Source organism: Dermochelys coriacea, chromosome 10, assembly GCF_009764565.3.
Source record: "Dermochelys coriacea isolate rDerCor1 chromosome 10, rDerCor1.pri.v4, whole genome shotgun sequence".
Taxonomy (NCBI): domain Eukaryota; kingdom Metazoa; phylum Chordata; order Testudines; family Dermochelyidae; genus Dermochelys; species Dermochelys coriacea.
This window is the reverse complement of record NC_050077.1, coordinates 53,291,752-53,308,023: the sequence shown is the minus strand read 5'-3', so window position 1 is coordinate 53,308,023 and position 16,272 is coordinate 53,291,752.

Genomic DNA, 16,272 nt, shown 5'->3' with positions numbered 1-16,272 from the left:
GGATTTATTCAGTACCTTTTATGTAAAGGTTGAATCTCTTACTGCTTTACAAATTCAAAAAAGACATCCCGTACAAACTGTTAACTTTTAGATTAAATATAGAGATTGGGTCTCTGGTGTAATGCTGGGACCCAATCCAGGGAAGGCGTTGATGGCATCATAAATTATAAGACAATACTGAATCTGAACTTCCACTTTGTTTCAGCTCCAAAGGACATTGGATTATTTATTATGCAAATAAACTTTGTTTAACTTCTTGGAGCAAACACAAAGAATTAGAGCTAGGTAGATCGTGGTAATTCAATTGCATGGAGGATTTCAAGATTTCAAAAATTGGTTTCATTCTAATGCGAGAAGAAAGCCAAAAGTTCCAAAGTTTTCATCTGAATGTTTCCGAGGTTCCCCAAGCTGCCCACAATAGTGACAACCTGCCAGATGGGCATTCAGCAACTTGGGGAACCTAGAAAACAGGTGGGCTAGCAAGAAACCAGGCAGGTTTCTGGTGGAAATTAATTCAGACAATTCAACTCTTCTAGAACATTTCAATTTCTATGTAACAGCAAATTCTGCAGAAAAAAATGTCTCCTCTAAGTTTTCCTGAGCATCTCTCTCACAATTCATAAAGAATTGAAAGTCAAGGTGCATGGATTGGTGGACAAGGTTTATTTTGTGTGTGTGTGTGTGTGTGTGTGTGTGTGTGTGTGTGTAAATAAAATATAGACTATATATAATCTAGAGACATCAGCCAAAATGGACATATATGTTAAGGGCTGAGTATAGTATTTACACTTATATAGCTCAAAGGACGACGAAATATGTCACACACCTGACTGTTATTTATCACCTTATTATCTTCTAGGTGTTTGCAAACTGATTGCTTAATTATTTGCTCCATTATCTTTCTAGGTACAGAAGGTAAGCTGACTGGTCTATAATTCCCCAGGTGTCCTTATTTTCCCTTTTATAGATGTTGACTATATTTGCCCTTTTCCAGTCTTCTGGAATGACTCTCGTCTTCCTGACTTTTCAAAGATAATTGCTAATGGTTCAGATATCTTCTCAGTAAGCTCCTTGAGTATTCTAGGATGGATTTCATCAGGCCTTGGTGATTTGAAGACATCTAACTTGTCTAAGTAACTTTTGACTTGTTCTTTCCCTATTTTAGACTCTGATCCTACCTCGTTTTAACTGGCATTCACTGTGTTAGACGTCCAATCGCCACCAACCTTCTTGGTGAAAACCAAAACAAAAGAAGTCATTAAGCACCTCTGCCATTTCCACATTTTCTGTTTTTGTCTTTCTCCCCTCATTGAGTAAAAGACCTACTCAGCCTTTGGTCTTTCTTTTGCTTCTAATGTATTTGTAGAATGTTTTCTTGTTACCCTTTATATCCCTGGCTAGTTTGATCTCATTTTGTGCCTTGGCCTTTCTAATTTTGTCCCTACATACTTGTGTTATGTTTATATTCATCCTTTGTAATTTGACCAAGCTTCCACTTTTTGTAGGACTCTTTTTTGAGTTTTAGATCATTAAAGATCTCCTGGTTAAGCCAGGGTGATCTCTTGCCATACTTCCTATCTTTCCTACACAGTGGGATAGTTTGCTCTTGTGCCCTTAATAATATCTCTTTGAAAACCTGAAAACTGTCTTCAATTGTTTTTCCCCTTAGACTTGCTTCCCATCAGCTCTTACCTACCAACTCCCTGAGTTTGCTAAAGTCTGCCTTCTTGAAATCCATTGTCTTTACTGTGCTGTTCTCCCTCCTACCATTCCTTCAAATCATGAACTCTACCATTTCATGATCACTTTCACCCAGGTTGCCTTCCACTTTCAAATTCTCAACCAGTTCCTTCCTATTTGTCAAAATCAAATCTAGAACAGCCTCTCCCCTACTATCTTTCTCCACCTTCTGAAATAAAAAAGTGTCTCCAACACATTCCAAGAACTGGCTGGATAATCTGTGCCCTGCTGTGTTATTTTCCCCAACAGATGTCTGGGTAGCTGAAGTCCCCCATCACCACCAAGTCCTGTGCTTTGGATGATTTTGTTAGTTGTTTAAAAAAAAAAACCCTCATCCACCTCTTCTTCCTGGTTTGGTGGTCTGTAGTAGACCCCGACTGTGACATCACCTTTGTTTTTTTACCCCTTTTATCCTTACCCAGAGACTTTCAGCTAATCTGTCTCTTATTTCTATCTCAACCTCAGTCCAAGTGTATATATTTTTAAAATATAAGTAAACATCACCTCCCTTATTCCCCTGCCTGTCCTTCCTGAGCAAGCTGTACCCTTCTATACCAATATTCCAGTTATGCGTAATATCCCTCCAGGTCTCTGTGATGGCAACTATGTCATTGTTGTGTTTATTTACTAGCATTTCAAATTCTCCCTGCTTATTCCCTATACTTCTCACATTAGTATACAGACATCTAAGATACTGATTTGATTCCCCACAACTCCAGTTCTGTCTGGTCTCTCCCCCCAGATGCTGCAACAGCTCACACTCCCCCTAGATTCCAACTCTTCTCCCAGGTCTCCATGATTTTGACTTACCTGTGGGCTTTGGTGACCTGCCCCCGTCAAACCTAGTTTAAAGCCCTGCTCACTAAGTTAGCCAGTCTGTAGGTCTTTCCCTTCCTCGATAGGTGGACCCCATCTCTGTTTAGCAGTCCTTCTTTCTGGAACAGCATCCCGTGGTCAAGGAAGCCGAAGCCCTCCTGGTGACACCATCCTAGTCTAATTTGGCATTACTCTGGTCTAACTTCAAAATACCTACACTGGAATTTTCTTTTTAAATCTGAAATAAAAGGTTGCTACTAGACAGAGAGCTGTTAAGCCAAGTTTAGTTCTAGAGTGAGTTTTAAAACAAAGGTTTGTAATGGAAATGCTGACACAATCTTAATTATAAGACAGTTTCTCTCAAGTGGAAATGCGTTGACCTGGAAGACACCATTTCCAAGCCCCTCTCACCTGTAATAGAATATGCCTAATGGAATAGTGTGTGTAATACATTATGCATCTACTTATCCTGTGATCTCCTCCTGGGTGCTTAGAAAAGGCTCTTTTTAATAAGAAAACTTGGTATTGGGAACACTTAACTGCATTACGGACCAGTGTAATCATTCTACTCTGTCTTGCTTTGCATTTCATATTAACTGAAATCTATTTCAGGTTCTGCTGAAAATGCAAGGAACGTCTCCTGGCCGGAGTACTAGGAATTTGACTAGCCTCAGTTCAGAGACAGGCTGGGGTCTCACACCATCTTTCCTGAATATTTATAATTTAAAATGTTAAGAGGTCTTCATACAAAAAGTTCCTTGGAAAGCATTAACTCTTAGTGATTAGGTAATAGCTGTCATTCCTAACATCTAGATGTGCTTGTGATATTGTCAGAATTCACCCTTAAGTCTTTTACTTCCTTTTGTCAGATGTCACTATATTTGGGGTTTGAATCATGTTCAATTTGTCACACACTAGCGCAGGTAAGTGGATGTGACAGGGCTGCCCTACTCACTGCTGGATGGCACAGCCTCCTAGCAGTTCTGTGGATTAGCTCCATCACGTGGACACCACTTCCAGCCATTACACTCCATCAGTTTCTCCTCTGCAGTATCCTCTTCCTGACTCAGCCCTATGGCCAGGTCACTATTGTGGAGTGGGAGAGTGGCTCAAACCATCTCAGGCAGTCTTCTGCTTCACTGTCTCACGGTGCCACTCCCACAGTGACTGGCAGGGGCACCCAGGCTTGCCCTCTACTCTGGTTTCAGAGTAGCAGCCATGTTAGTCTGTATTCGCAAAAAGAAAAGGAATACTTTTGGCACCTTAGAGATTAACAAATTTATTTGAGCATAAGCTTTCGTGAGCTACAGCTCACTTCATCGGATGGATTCAGTGGAAAATACAATGGTGAGATTTAGATACACACACAGAGAACATGAAACAATGGGTTTTATCATACACACTGTAAGGAGAGTGATCACTTAAGATGAGCTATTACCAGCAGGTTGGGAGGGGAGGGGGGAGGAAGAAAACCTTTTGTGGTGATAATCAAGGTGGGCCATTTCCAGCAGTTGACAAGAACCTCTGAGGAACGGTGGGGGTATGGGGGGGGGGGGGAATAGTTTTACTTTGTGTAATGACCATCCACTCCCAGTCTCTATTCAAACTTAAGTTAATTGTATCCAGTTTGCAAATTAATTCCAATTCAGCAGTCTCTCAGAGTCTATTTTTAAAGGTTTTTTTGTTGAAGAATAGCCGGTCTGTAATCGAGTGACCAGAGAGATTGAAGTGTTCTCCGACTGGTTTTTGAATGTTATAATTCTTGACGTCTGATTTGTGTCCATTTATTCTTTTATGTAGAGACTGTCCGGTTTGACCAATGTACATGGCAGAGGGGCATTGCTGGCACATGATGGCATATATCACATTGGTAGATGTACAGGTGAACGAGCCTCTGATAGCGTGGCTGATGTGATTAGGCCCTATGGTGTTCCCTGAATAGATATGTGGACGCAGTTGGCAATGGGCTTTGTTGCAAGGATAGGTTCCTGGGTTAGTGGTTCTGTTGTGTGGTGTGAGGTTGTTGGCGAGTATTTGCTTCAGATTCGGGGGCTGTCTGTAAGCAAGGACTGGCCTGTCTCCCAAGATCTGTGAGAGTGATGGGTCATCCTTCAGGATAGGTTGTAGATCCTTGATGATGCGTTGGAGAGGTTTTAGTTGGGGGCTGAAGGTGATGGCTAGTGGCATTCTGTTATTTTCTTTGTTGGGCCTGTCCTGTAGTAGGTGGCTTCTGGGTACTCTTCTGGCTCTGTCAATCTGTTTCTTCACTTCAGCAGGTGGGTATTGTAGTTGTAGGAATGCATGATAGAGATCTTGTAGGTGTTTGTCTCTGTCTGAGGGATTGGAGCAAATACGGTTGTATCATAGAGCTTGGCTGTAGACAACAGATCATGTGGTGTGATCTGGGTGAAAGCTAGAGGCATGTAGGTAGGAATAGCGGTCAGTAGGTTTCCGGTATAGGGTGGTGTTTATGTCATCATCACTTATTAGCACCGTAGTGTCCAGGAAGTGGATCTCTTGTGTGGACTGGTCCAGGCTGAGGTTGATAGTGGGATGGAAATTGTCGAAATCATGGTGGAATTCCTCTAGGGCTTCTTTTCCATGGGTCCAGATGATGAAGATGTCATCAATGTAATGCGAGTAGGGGCATTAGGGGACGAGAGCTGAGGAAGCATTGTTCTAAGTCAGCCATAAAAATGTTGGCATACTGTGGGGTCATGCGGGTACCCATCGCAGTGCCGCTGATTTGAAGGTATACATTGTCCCCAAACGTGAAATAGTTATGGGTGAGAACAAAGTCTACTTTGCGTTCCTGCTTAAGGACCCCCTACACTAGAGGTTTCCCGACTTTTTTTTCTGGGGACCCAGTTGAAGAAAATTGTTGATTCCAGTGACCCAACAGAGCTGAGGATGAGAGGTTTGGGATGTGGGAGCAGCTCAGGGCTGGGGCAGAGGGTTGGTGTGGGTGTGAGGGTTATGGGGTGGGGCTGGGAATGAGGGGTTCAGGGTATGGGAGGGGGCTCTGGGCTGGGAGAGGGTGCAGGAGGGGGTCAGGGCTTTGGGCTGGGAATGAGGGGTTTGGGGTGCAGGAGAGGCTCCAGGCTTGTGGGGGGCTCAAGGCTGGGGCAGGGGATTGGGGCACGGACTTATCTCTAGTGGCTCCCGGCCAGCGGTGCAGCTGGCGGCACCATGCTGTGCCCCAGAAGCGGCCAGCAGCAGGTGTGGCTCTTAGACAGAAGTGCACAAGCAGCTCCACGCAACTCTTGTCTGCAGGCACTGCCCCGCCGGTTCCCATTGACCAGTTGCTGGCCAATAGGAGTGCTGAGCCAGTGCTTGGGGTTGGGGCAGCACGCAAAGCCCCGTGGCTGCCCTGCCAAGAAGCCAGACCCACTGCTGGCAGTTTCTGAGGCACAGCACAGTGCCGGAAAAGGCAGGCACTGGCCTGCCTTAGCTGAGCAGAACCGCCAATGGGACTCTTAACGTCCCAGTCAACGGTGCTAACCAGAGCAAGGTGCCACAGTGTCTTACGTGCTGCAACCCAGTAGTCAGTTGCGACCCATGGTTTGAAAAACACGGCCATACACAGCAGCCAAGGTCCATTCTCGGCCCCTTGCTACCTTTCTCTGAGGCATTTCCATACCTTCTGACTCTCCTCACTCCTCTGGGTTTGCCAGTCCCTTCACTCCCTCCTCCCAGGGAGTAACTTCAGGCAACTCATCTCTACAGTCCCTCCTGGAGTGAGTACAGATTCCTTCCCTGGAACCCACCTCTGGGGGCTTCCAATTTCCTGTCTTTTGTAGACCCCCACCTGTCCCTCACAGGTGAGCTTCTTTCTAATTAACTGCCTCCAGTCTAAAGCTCCCCCATTTGCAGCTTAATTAGCTGATTGGGCCCACCTGGCCTAATTTAGCTCTTTCAGGGCCAGTGTAGAAAGCACACCCAATCACACTGAACTAAAACAAAATACATCTTAGTAGTGCTGGAGAGATTTTTTTTCCCCCCAACATAGAGCCATAGGCTTAGCTGCCAACTTGTTGCCTGTCTTACCCACCTGCCCTAAGCCTTTGTAAAAAAAAGTCATACAGTTGCTTATCTGGTGGTAGATTGATGGATTGCCTGTGTGCCTGCTAACAGCCTCTCTACTAAAATTGTACACTCCGTGTGCTCCACTCCTTTTATCTTCTGGTTGCAGTGCTTTATTGGACTGCACATCTGTCCCAGGGGCTGCAAGGGTATTGGCATAACAACCCTATAGTCTGCACATGTGCTCCAGAATATGAACGTGCCCTTGCTTAAATTAAGACTATTATACAGACACACATCACTTGATCTAGTCCTCAAGTTCTCTTGTAAAAATTTAGCTCGACCATTCTTGTTCCTCATATTCCTTCCCTCTCCAAAGGATATGCATCACACACCTTTCCACTTCATAGTTTAGGATCTATTATAAAATTTACTAGCTATGTTTCCTCAGCAGCCACAGCTGCGTTGGGTGCCTTCAGGAGCTGTGACCAATAGGAAAATGCAGTGACTCAGAACAGCTTCTTCAGAGCAAAGTATTATTTATTTATCCATAGGCATGCAGCAGAGGTGGCCAAACCGTAGCCTGCAAGCCACGTATGGCTCTTTTACAGTTAAAGTGCAGCTCGCAGAGCCCCCCAACATTCCTCCCATTCTCCACCTACCAGACTGGGGGAAGTTAGGGGGCTTCTGCCCCACAGGAGTGTGTGTGTCTTGGGGCACACCTGCCAGGGCTCAGGCAGGAAGAGGCTGAAGCCCCAAGCCCCAGCAGATGCATTCAGCATGGTTTGAGCCCTGAGTCCTGGCAGGTACGTCCCATCTCTCAAACTTCTGAAGACTGTCATCTCGGAGAGTCAGTAAGTTTGGCCACCCCTGACATATAGAAATCGGAAATAAAAGGATTGAACAGCAGGAAGCCTATATGCATATTTTCTTACCTAAAGCTTAGTCTTTTTTTCCTCAAGTCTTGGCAGACTTAAACTTATCCCAAGTATCCCAATAGCATCTGGGAATGAAATCCAGTGTGTTCCCCTACAGACACTGCGTCTCTCTGCTTCAGGACTAAGGATTTTAACAATTTGCATTTTTAAGGTTTCCCAGGTGAAGAGCCCTATTAGCTCTCTGAACTCTGTCTATTCTATTAAACACTATATTTTATGTACAGTATCATCATGCCGAAGGTATCCATGAGTAACAATTACAGCCTCCCCCAGTGGACTACATTTCCCATGATGCACCCTGGTCTCTCCTTGTTGGTGAGGGTAGGAGGTACACCATGGAAAGTGAAGACTGGCTCGAAAGCCTGGCTCTTAAAGAAGATTGGGAGCATGAGGAAATGCAAACTACAATTCCCATGCGATGGCATTTCAGAATTGAATTGAAAGGTTTTGGCTTTCAGCGGACAACATATAATTTTTTGGTTCCCAGTATTGTTGCGGGGGGGGGGGGGGATCCATGCAAAGCAGACACCCTCTGTGAAAGGTTAGTTTAGCAAAATTACTAAGAGAGATTTTTGTGAATTTATTTAACAGTTTTGATGGAAAATTTTCAACCAGTCCTAGGCAACACTGGTTACGAGCCCAAACCATGCTGTGGGATTTGAACCTCCAGTCAGTGGGAGGACAAGTATGCTAGCAAAGAACCATTGTGTTGTTATATTAATTCTTTCATGCTTCCCATGGTTCCTCTCATGTCTTTTTCCCTCCAAATATCTTTCAAGGATGTCTGATGACCTCACAGAAACCACCCATTGAGCTCCCCACAGTGGAATGAACTCTCCACATTTCACTCTGCGCTTCTATAGACTTATATATGGTCATCAAATACAAAAAATTGACAAGCTTGGAGAAAACTGTTATCTGAAGAGATGTGCTTTTGTAGTAAAGTTTAAATATGAATTAGGGTAATTAATTTCTCTCTCAGATTGCTGCAATTTTGAAATACTGCATTAGCACAGGATAAGCCATCATGGGTAATTTACTGGATTGTGTTTCCATGTTTGTATCATAGCACTTGATTATGAGGATGATAAAAATGTTGAAAAATGAAGTTTATTTTCCATCTTATTTTTCATGAGTTTTGTACCCAAAGCCATTAAGATAATCAGTGGCATGCTAGTTTCTCCCAAAATTAAAGTAATGCCACCCATTTTGGATTTATGGCCAGTTTGTATTTGAACTACAAAAATAGAGCTAACAGAACCTGAAGAATAGCAAAAGTAGAAGGTGCTGTCCTCTTATTCATCAAGACATTCTGTATTCTGTAGACAAAGGCAGTAAAGCATGTTAATGAATGTAGGGCTCTTGGAAGGTGATAGGATTGTCAGCTTTGGAGATGAAGTTCTGTGTTTCTCCACAGTATAGGCACAATATACATAGCTGCAGTGTGAGCATCCCCCCATGTACTATTCCACAGAGTTTATTTTTATATTCAATAGTTTGCAATAAAATGTGGAGTAAAAAGTTGGTATTTCTGCCCTGTTTACAAAAGGATAAGATAGTTCATTTCTCTTATTACTGTATTTAATCCTGAAATCACCACATTAAGCATGGACACACACACACACACAAACTAAGTTCTACCTTTTTTAAAAAAAATTCCTGAATGCATTGATTTCCATTACAGAAATTAGAGTGATTTCATTAATTCAAGAGAATTTCTTTAAGTAATTCTTAGGTTACAAGTGTTAGCATTAATAATAAATTGGTTCTAGTAGAATTTTAAAAGCATGGCTTAGAAAGGAATGCCTAATGCAGAGAGAATACAGTGTCACACAAACTATCTCCTTTTCCTGGAATTGGGGGAGGAGTTGGGTTTCCTTTTTTCTCCATACCATTTTACGTTCCCTTTTCCTCATCCACTTAATCCTCCTTCAAGCAAGTCTGGAAAGTGCCACAGAGTTGACTAGAAGGAAAGGAGAGAAGCTCCTGACAAAGGCCTACCATGACACTGCTCTTATCCGCTGTTATTGCCGCCAGAGGCGGGTGAGGGCAACACCTCATGAACAGGAAAGGCTTTAAAGCCAAGGCTTCCAGAGGGAGGCTGCTATGAAGAGAGATAAAGGGTACAGGGTCTAGGGGCTTCCTGCAGAGAAGAACCAGTTGGTAGACTCTGAGGAAGAAATGTAGATCTTACCTTCTGACTCCCCAGACAAGCTGCACTGTATGGAAGGGGTAAGCAGTCAATTGTTTTAGCCCTCTCTTCTCATTTGGGCTGGCTGCAGGAAGCTGGGACTGGATTATATTTTGAGAGGGATAAGAGAGCAAACTTGTTGCAAAGCATTAGTGTTGAGCAAGCATCCTCTGCTTCCCATGACAGTTTCCAGACCTCGAGAGTGGCTCAGAGGGTGGGAGGCAGCAGCCTCATTGCCCCACAGGCATATGAAGGAAGGAGCTTATGCATGTAACTGGAGGAGTTCCTGTGGGCCGTTAGAGAGAGCAGGAGGTGAGGGATGGGAAAAGCCAGAGCAGAACTGTTCTGAGAGTCAGAAACTAATGGGAAAAGAAGCAGGAGTTAATCCAACCCTATAGCAGCCCTTCTCCCAGGTTCATTCCAGTAATCTCCAGGCTACCTGTTGCCCAGCAACTGCACTCCCCCTTAGGCGATCCCCCTTACCTTTAACTCCTCCCCGTACAGTTGTCTCCATCTCCCCACATCCTTCCCCTGCCTGTCTGAGTGGAAGGAAAAAGGACAGATGATAGAGATGGTTGAAATTTTTTAGATGAGAAGTTTGTAAAAAACAAAAACAAAAAAAAACACCCACAAAAAAAACACTTTAATCAAACATCTTTGTGAAAAAAAATTCATTTTCAATTAAAAAAAAGTCTTTCCCGCAAAAGAATTCTTATTTCACAATTGTAAAATCCCCTTCTCTCTTCTCTTTTTCCTTGCAAGAAAAATTTGGAGATCATTGAGAGAAAATGTATGTGGGAGGGAACAAAAACCGCTCTATTTTAATTCCCCCCAACTATAAAACTGTGTCATTTTTGTTTTTTCAAAAGAGAAATAGTTACTTATTTCACTATTCCATTACAACCAACCAAGCTCACTTTTCCCATGTGGGAAAAAAAAGAGGGAAAGTATTTTCCTTTCCTTTTTTGCCAGTGAATGTAAATCAAAGTTGTGAGGTTTTTTCCCCCCATCTCTCCCTCCCCCCGATTTCTGCCCTCTTTTGCCCACCCTCTAAATATTATGAAGATGAGACCTTTTTTAAAAAGTGAGAGAAGAAAATGAAAATCTGAAAAAATAGTCTGAATATCATTCATATTATTTCACTATGCAGCAAAAAAGAAAAAAATAGAAAAAGTTAGAGAAAGGGGAAAAACCCCAAAATGCAAAAATGATTTTAAAAAGATGGTCCCATTTTGAACTCTGCAAAAACATAGCTTGGAAAATGAAATTTTTTTGCAATTTCTTTTTTACGTTTTATGATCTGTTCTCATACATATAGGGTGAGATTCTCACCTTCCTTTCGACCCTATTATGTTGGGTAAAAGGGCTGGATTGGCATAAAAGGAGTCTTAAGCTCTATCCAGAGAGTACAGAATTCTTCTGGTGTAAGAATTGAGGAAGAGAGCAACTAGCTGTCCTCAGAGGATCCTGTCACAAGCTCTGAAGACGGGGCGTATAGTAGGCTAAGGATGGGAAGGCCATGCAAAAGTGAGATCGCATAACAGCACTGTAGAGATTCTGGGCAGCCCAGTCACCCAGAAGAAGCCGGGCACAGGCTGTTGTAACTGAGACAGCTCCTCATGTCTGCCTAAATTAGGCCAGGGGCCACTCCAATGTTAACAGTAGTGCAGAGTCACAAGGGTGTAAGGGCGGCTTAAAAAAAACACCTTAGCACCACTAAACCTCATGCTACCCCAGATTGCAACTTCAGTGCGGTGTCCCTGAGCAGTGCAGACCTTCATCCAGTACATTATTTTTTTAAAAAATCACATTGCTTCTAAGGTGTTTTATTGCATAATACACAACTGCATGTATGTGTGCGCGCGCCTATTGTTTCTATGTAGTTACACCCCCCCCCCCCCACACACACACACCCTCCCAGCCAGGCCACTATAAAACCCCTGAAGTGACTGGCATTTTTATCCATAACCAAGACTCAAAGTTCAGTGCCATGAGGGAGCTATTGTGCAGTTAAAACATTTTTTCTAAGAAGGTTCCTCACGTTCACCGGTATGAAGAGGAGGATGGTGAGTCCAGAATGAAGGCATGCTTTTTTTAAATGATGCTTTCCTCAGTGTCCCGACAAAGAGAAAGTAGCAGCCATGACCCATGTTCTGAACCACCGCTCGAGCTTTTGGGCTTTTTTTTAAAATCAGCAAATCTCATCTAATTTTTATGAGTATAAAATATGGAAATTGTCCAACACAAGCCAACCCAGAACAGCAACAGTTCAAAAATTTTGAACTCATGGATCTTTCTAAAGCATTTTCCCCAATGGTCTCATGTGTCAGACATATCATTCTGTTACACAATCCTTAGACCATTCTATTCCTAGGGAAACATAACCGCTTCTATTCTCCCAAAAAAATTAAAATTAAAATTTCAGCTGAATATTGTGAGGAAAAAGAAAGAATAATCCCATGAAGAGTTTTGGGAAGGCCTAAACAGAGAAGGACCTGGGAAGGATCTCAAATATTCTCAGATCCCTCTGTGCCTGTAATTCTATACAAGCAAAAAAATAGTACAAAATTGACATCATACTCTGTCTTATACAAAGATCTACACACAAACTTCTGCATTTCAGTATAGCAGAGAGATGAGTATGTTGAGTGAATAAACACAAAGGTTTTACTTAAACCTCAAAACTAATATCCCTTCAGGTATGTTGTGCATTTGCAAATTCGGCAGCAATTCATATTTCACAGTGGCCACAGCAAAAATTTGGGCAAGAGTGTCCTTTATGCTGTATTTTTCAGTAGTCCTCCATAAATCACTGGCTTTTGCCCACAGCTGGCAAACTTTATAACATCCTCTGATGTACAGCTTATGTCCTGCATTGACTATTCTAATTCCTTTCACCAATGTCGGTTCATGGAAAAAATGTTAAAAGGCAGCAGCAAAATATAAATGTTAAGTCATTCCTCCATCTTGTGGGCAACAACGGAAACAACAATTCATGGAATCATGTCACAATATAGTGTAATACAATACTACAATAACCAACAGAGGCATCTTGGTTTATTTAGCAAACTTCATATGTTATAGTTAACGTTAAGCGTTGAACTTTAAAAATCCTAGCAGTGAAATCAGAAAATTAATGTAGTATTTTCTACTTTTCGCAAAGCCCTATAAAATTAAGGATGTATCTATTTTATGCCAGTAAAGGATACCACATGCAGAGAGTTTAGAAGAGTGAAAGAATTTAAATACAGAGGATCAATGTTCACCAATGACGGTGCCCTCCTGACTGATGCCTGGCAGCATACTAAAGCTGCTTGATGGAAATGGTGGGAGTGACCCCAGTTCTCTTTGAAGTTAAAAGGCAGAATGTACTTTGACCCATCTTAATGTACACATCAGAGACCTGGCCAGTCATTAAAGAGAAACCAGTATGCTCTCCACGGAAATGAAGATGTTTAGATGGTCGAATGGTTGGGCATTCCATGATAGGAAATGAAATTACATTGTAAAGGGCCTAATGTTGTCTTGCTCTTGAAGACAAGTAGGGAAGCTAAGCTGGGCATATGCAGCAGAGACTGGAGAGTTACAATAGGCAGGATGATTGCAATGATTTTGGATGGAAGATGACCAAGTAGGAGACTGAAGACTTGGTACGTGGACCAGATATCAGCGAAACTCAGAGAGATCAATCTCCCCGACAGTCTGGCATATGATCATAAGCTTTAAAGGAAGGCTGTAAAAGTCGCTGACCTCAAACAGGAAGGTGGCAAGAAAGGAGGAGGAGATACTGATTCTCTTGACATTTATTGCTAGCAGCAGCCTGTTTCTTAAGCTTTCTTTTTAATGGGTTACATCAAGATGGTTTCATAATACTGGCACAAGCTACCATTAAGGAAAAGTTAGACACTTTGTTGTCCATTCTAGAAGAATCTTACGTATAAAAAAGGATAAACCACTCCTCAAACAATCTTCATCACATTGATATATCATTCCAATTTACAACAGATGGTCTTGCACAAAAATCGCACAACACTCACATTAGATTGTAATTAAACTAAGGTATTAACCATTGTATCTGATTGTTTTCCGATTATAAGATATAAGAAAGTTGCAACAGCTCAGGTAACTTTTAAGTGTGGAGTCAGTGACAACAGTTCTAACTCCCCATCTGTCCTCTATAGTACATTAACATGCAACAATTTTATCGGTTGTAATGAAACAGTGGGACAAGCCAGAGTGGGCACATATATCAAAAGTTTTCACAGGTACATTTTGCCCAATCTCATTGCTCTTTAAAGATAATACTTGATCTGGGTATCAGATCTTGAAAGGCTCCCACTGGCAATGCTGCCTCATCTCCACTGGGCCCAAACGAGTCCTTATGGCATCTTAGAGACTAACACATTTATTTGGGCATAAGCTTTCATGGGCTAAACCCCACTTCATCATCAGCATCCTCGTTGTTTTTGCTGATACAGACCAAGACGGCTACCCCTCTGAAAACTGGGCAAAGAGGCAGTAGTGCCAGGGGAACGGAGATATGAACATATGGGGAAGCCTAAATCCATAGACATATTGGAACTCAAGACGTGGGCTTAATACCCCCACCCTCCTTTCACAGTCTCTCCCCTATCCTGTAACACAGTGCTGTAAATTGCAGATTAAGGGTGAGAACAACAAGTACACTTTGACTGCTTTGCACTCGCTCTGGAGCATCACAGAACCATCCACAGCCAATGGTTCAGAGGTAGGTCTGGTAAGAGTGGAATTTTTACTAATGCTGTCCTGAATAAGGTGACATTGACATTCATTCGGCTAATTTGGCTCCCCGGGGACATCTGAATAAAATGGTGACCCAAGGAAGTGGCTGTGACATTCACCGGTGTACAATCTGGACTGATGGACAGCTATGCTCCCTTAATTCACCAACCTGGGATGCCTCTTACACTGCTTCACTGAGAGAGCAACCACTCCTGGTCGGCTTTCTCACAGCCTCCAGCATGCAGATCACTCCCAGCTATACTGTAGGAGTGCTATAGCCAGCCATTCATGAATTATAGTGCAAGTAACACCAGAAGACTCCCAGTCCCAGACTGTTCTCCAGAAATGTGTCTTACATTGCCCCACATCCTCCTGGACGATACAAGCTCATATAAAAAGTCCATCATTTCATTAATAGAAAGCCTTGTTATTTCAAAAGGAGTTTCCCAAAAATTTCAATTCAAGCTGGTTTAAGATAAGACAATAAAACCAGTTTATTAGCTATGGAAAGATAGATTTTAAGTGATTACAAGTAATGAGCATAAAAATCAGAATTGGTTACAAAGAAATAAAAGGTAAAACACAAACTAACTCCTAACTTAACAAGCTAAGTGAAGTCAAAGTGAACATCTCTCTCCCCACATGTTTCAGTGTAATTCATGAGTGGCTGGCTGTAGAACTCACACAATATCAGTGGGCTGATTTACATACTGGAGGCTGAGAAAGAGCAGACCAGGAGTGGTTGCTCTCACAGCAAAGCAGTATAAGAGGCACACCAGGTTGATGAATTGAGGGAACACAGCTGTCCATCAGTACCTTGGGGACTCTTACAGTGGCACATACTATACGATCAAGAGTGAAAACTGCTCATTATGATATACGAACTCCAAACATGAAAGATGAAAATGTAACCAAAGTACCCAGTCCCTTCCTAATGTTGAACATCAGGCAAATAACTAAGTGAAAGCTACCTTCTCAACCACAGTGAGAGACTGATACCGACCAAGGTAAGGCACTATCATTGTCAAATTCCACAACCTGACCATATATAGAGAGCCGGGGCTTCATATTTGTCACGACAGAACAAGGAGTAATGGTCTCAAGTTGCTGTGGGGGAGGTTTAGGTTGGATATTAGGAAAAAAATTTTCACTAAGAGGGTGGTGAAGCACTGGAATGCGTTACCTAGGGAGGTGGTGGAATCTCCTTCCTTTGAGGTTTTTAAGGTCAGGTTTGACAAAGCCCTGGCTGGGATGATTTAGTTGTGGATTGGTCCTGCTTTGAGCAGAGGGTTGGATTAGATGACCTCCTGAGGTCCCTTCCAATCCTGATATTCTACGATTCTATGCCCTCTTTGGGTAACTAACTTGAAATTAAAAAACAACAAACAAAAATTAACTTAGTAAAGAAGTCTGATAAATAAAAACAGATGATGTAGGAGAGACATTACAGCAAAATCAGAAAAATATTATAATAGATGTAACTACGTGGCTAAGAGACTGAGACCAATAAACAGTAATCACACTATAATACGATCCAGGATTCTCCTAGAGTACAAAGATTGAGCTCCAATTCCTCGGAAAGAAATTTGGTTTATTTCTACTGTGACAAAGTTCCTCCTCTATCTTGGTGGGTCCTGCACTTTATTGGCAGATTTGCTCATCTCAGAAATTAATGGCAGCCCTCAGTTTGGCCACTTTCTTGGCTCAAATCTGCCATTCATTCAGATAACCTCATCACTGATCAGCATGGGGAAAATGAGAAGCACAATCCCCACAGTCTCTGCTGATCCACCATGTAGGTTG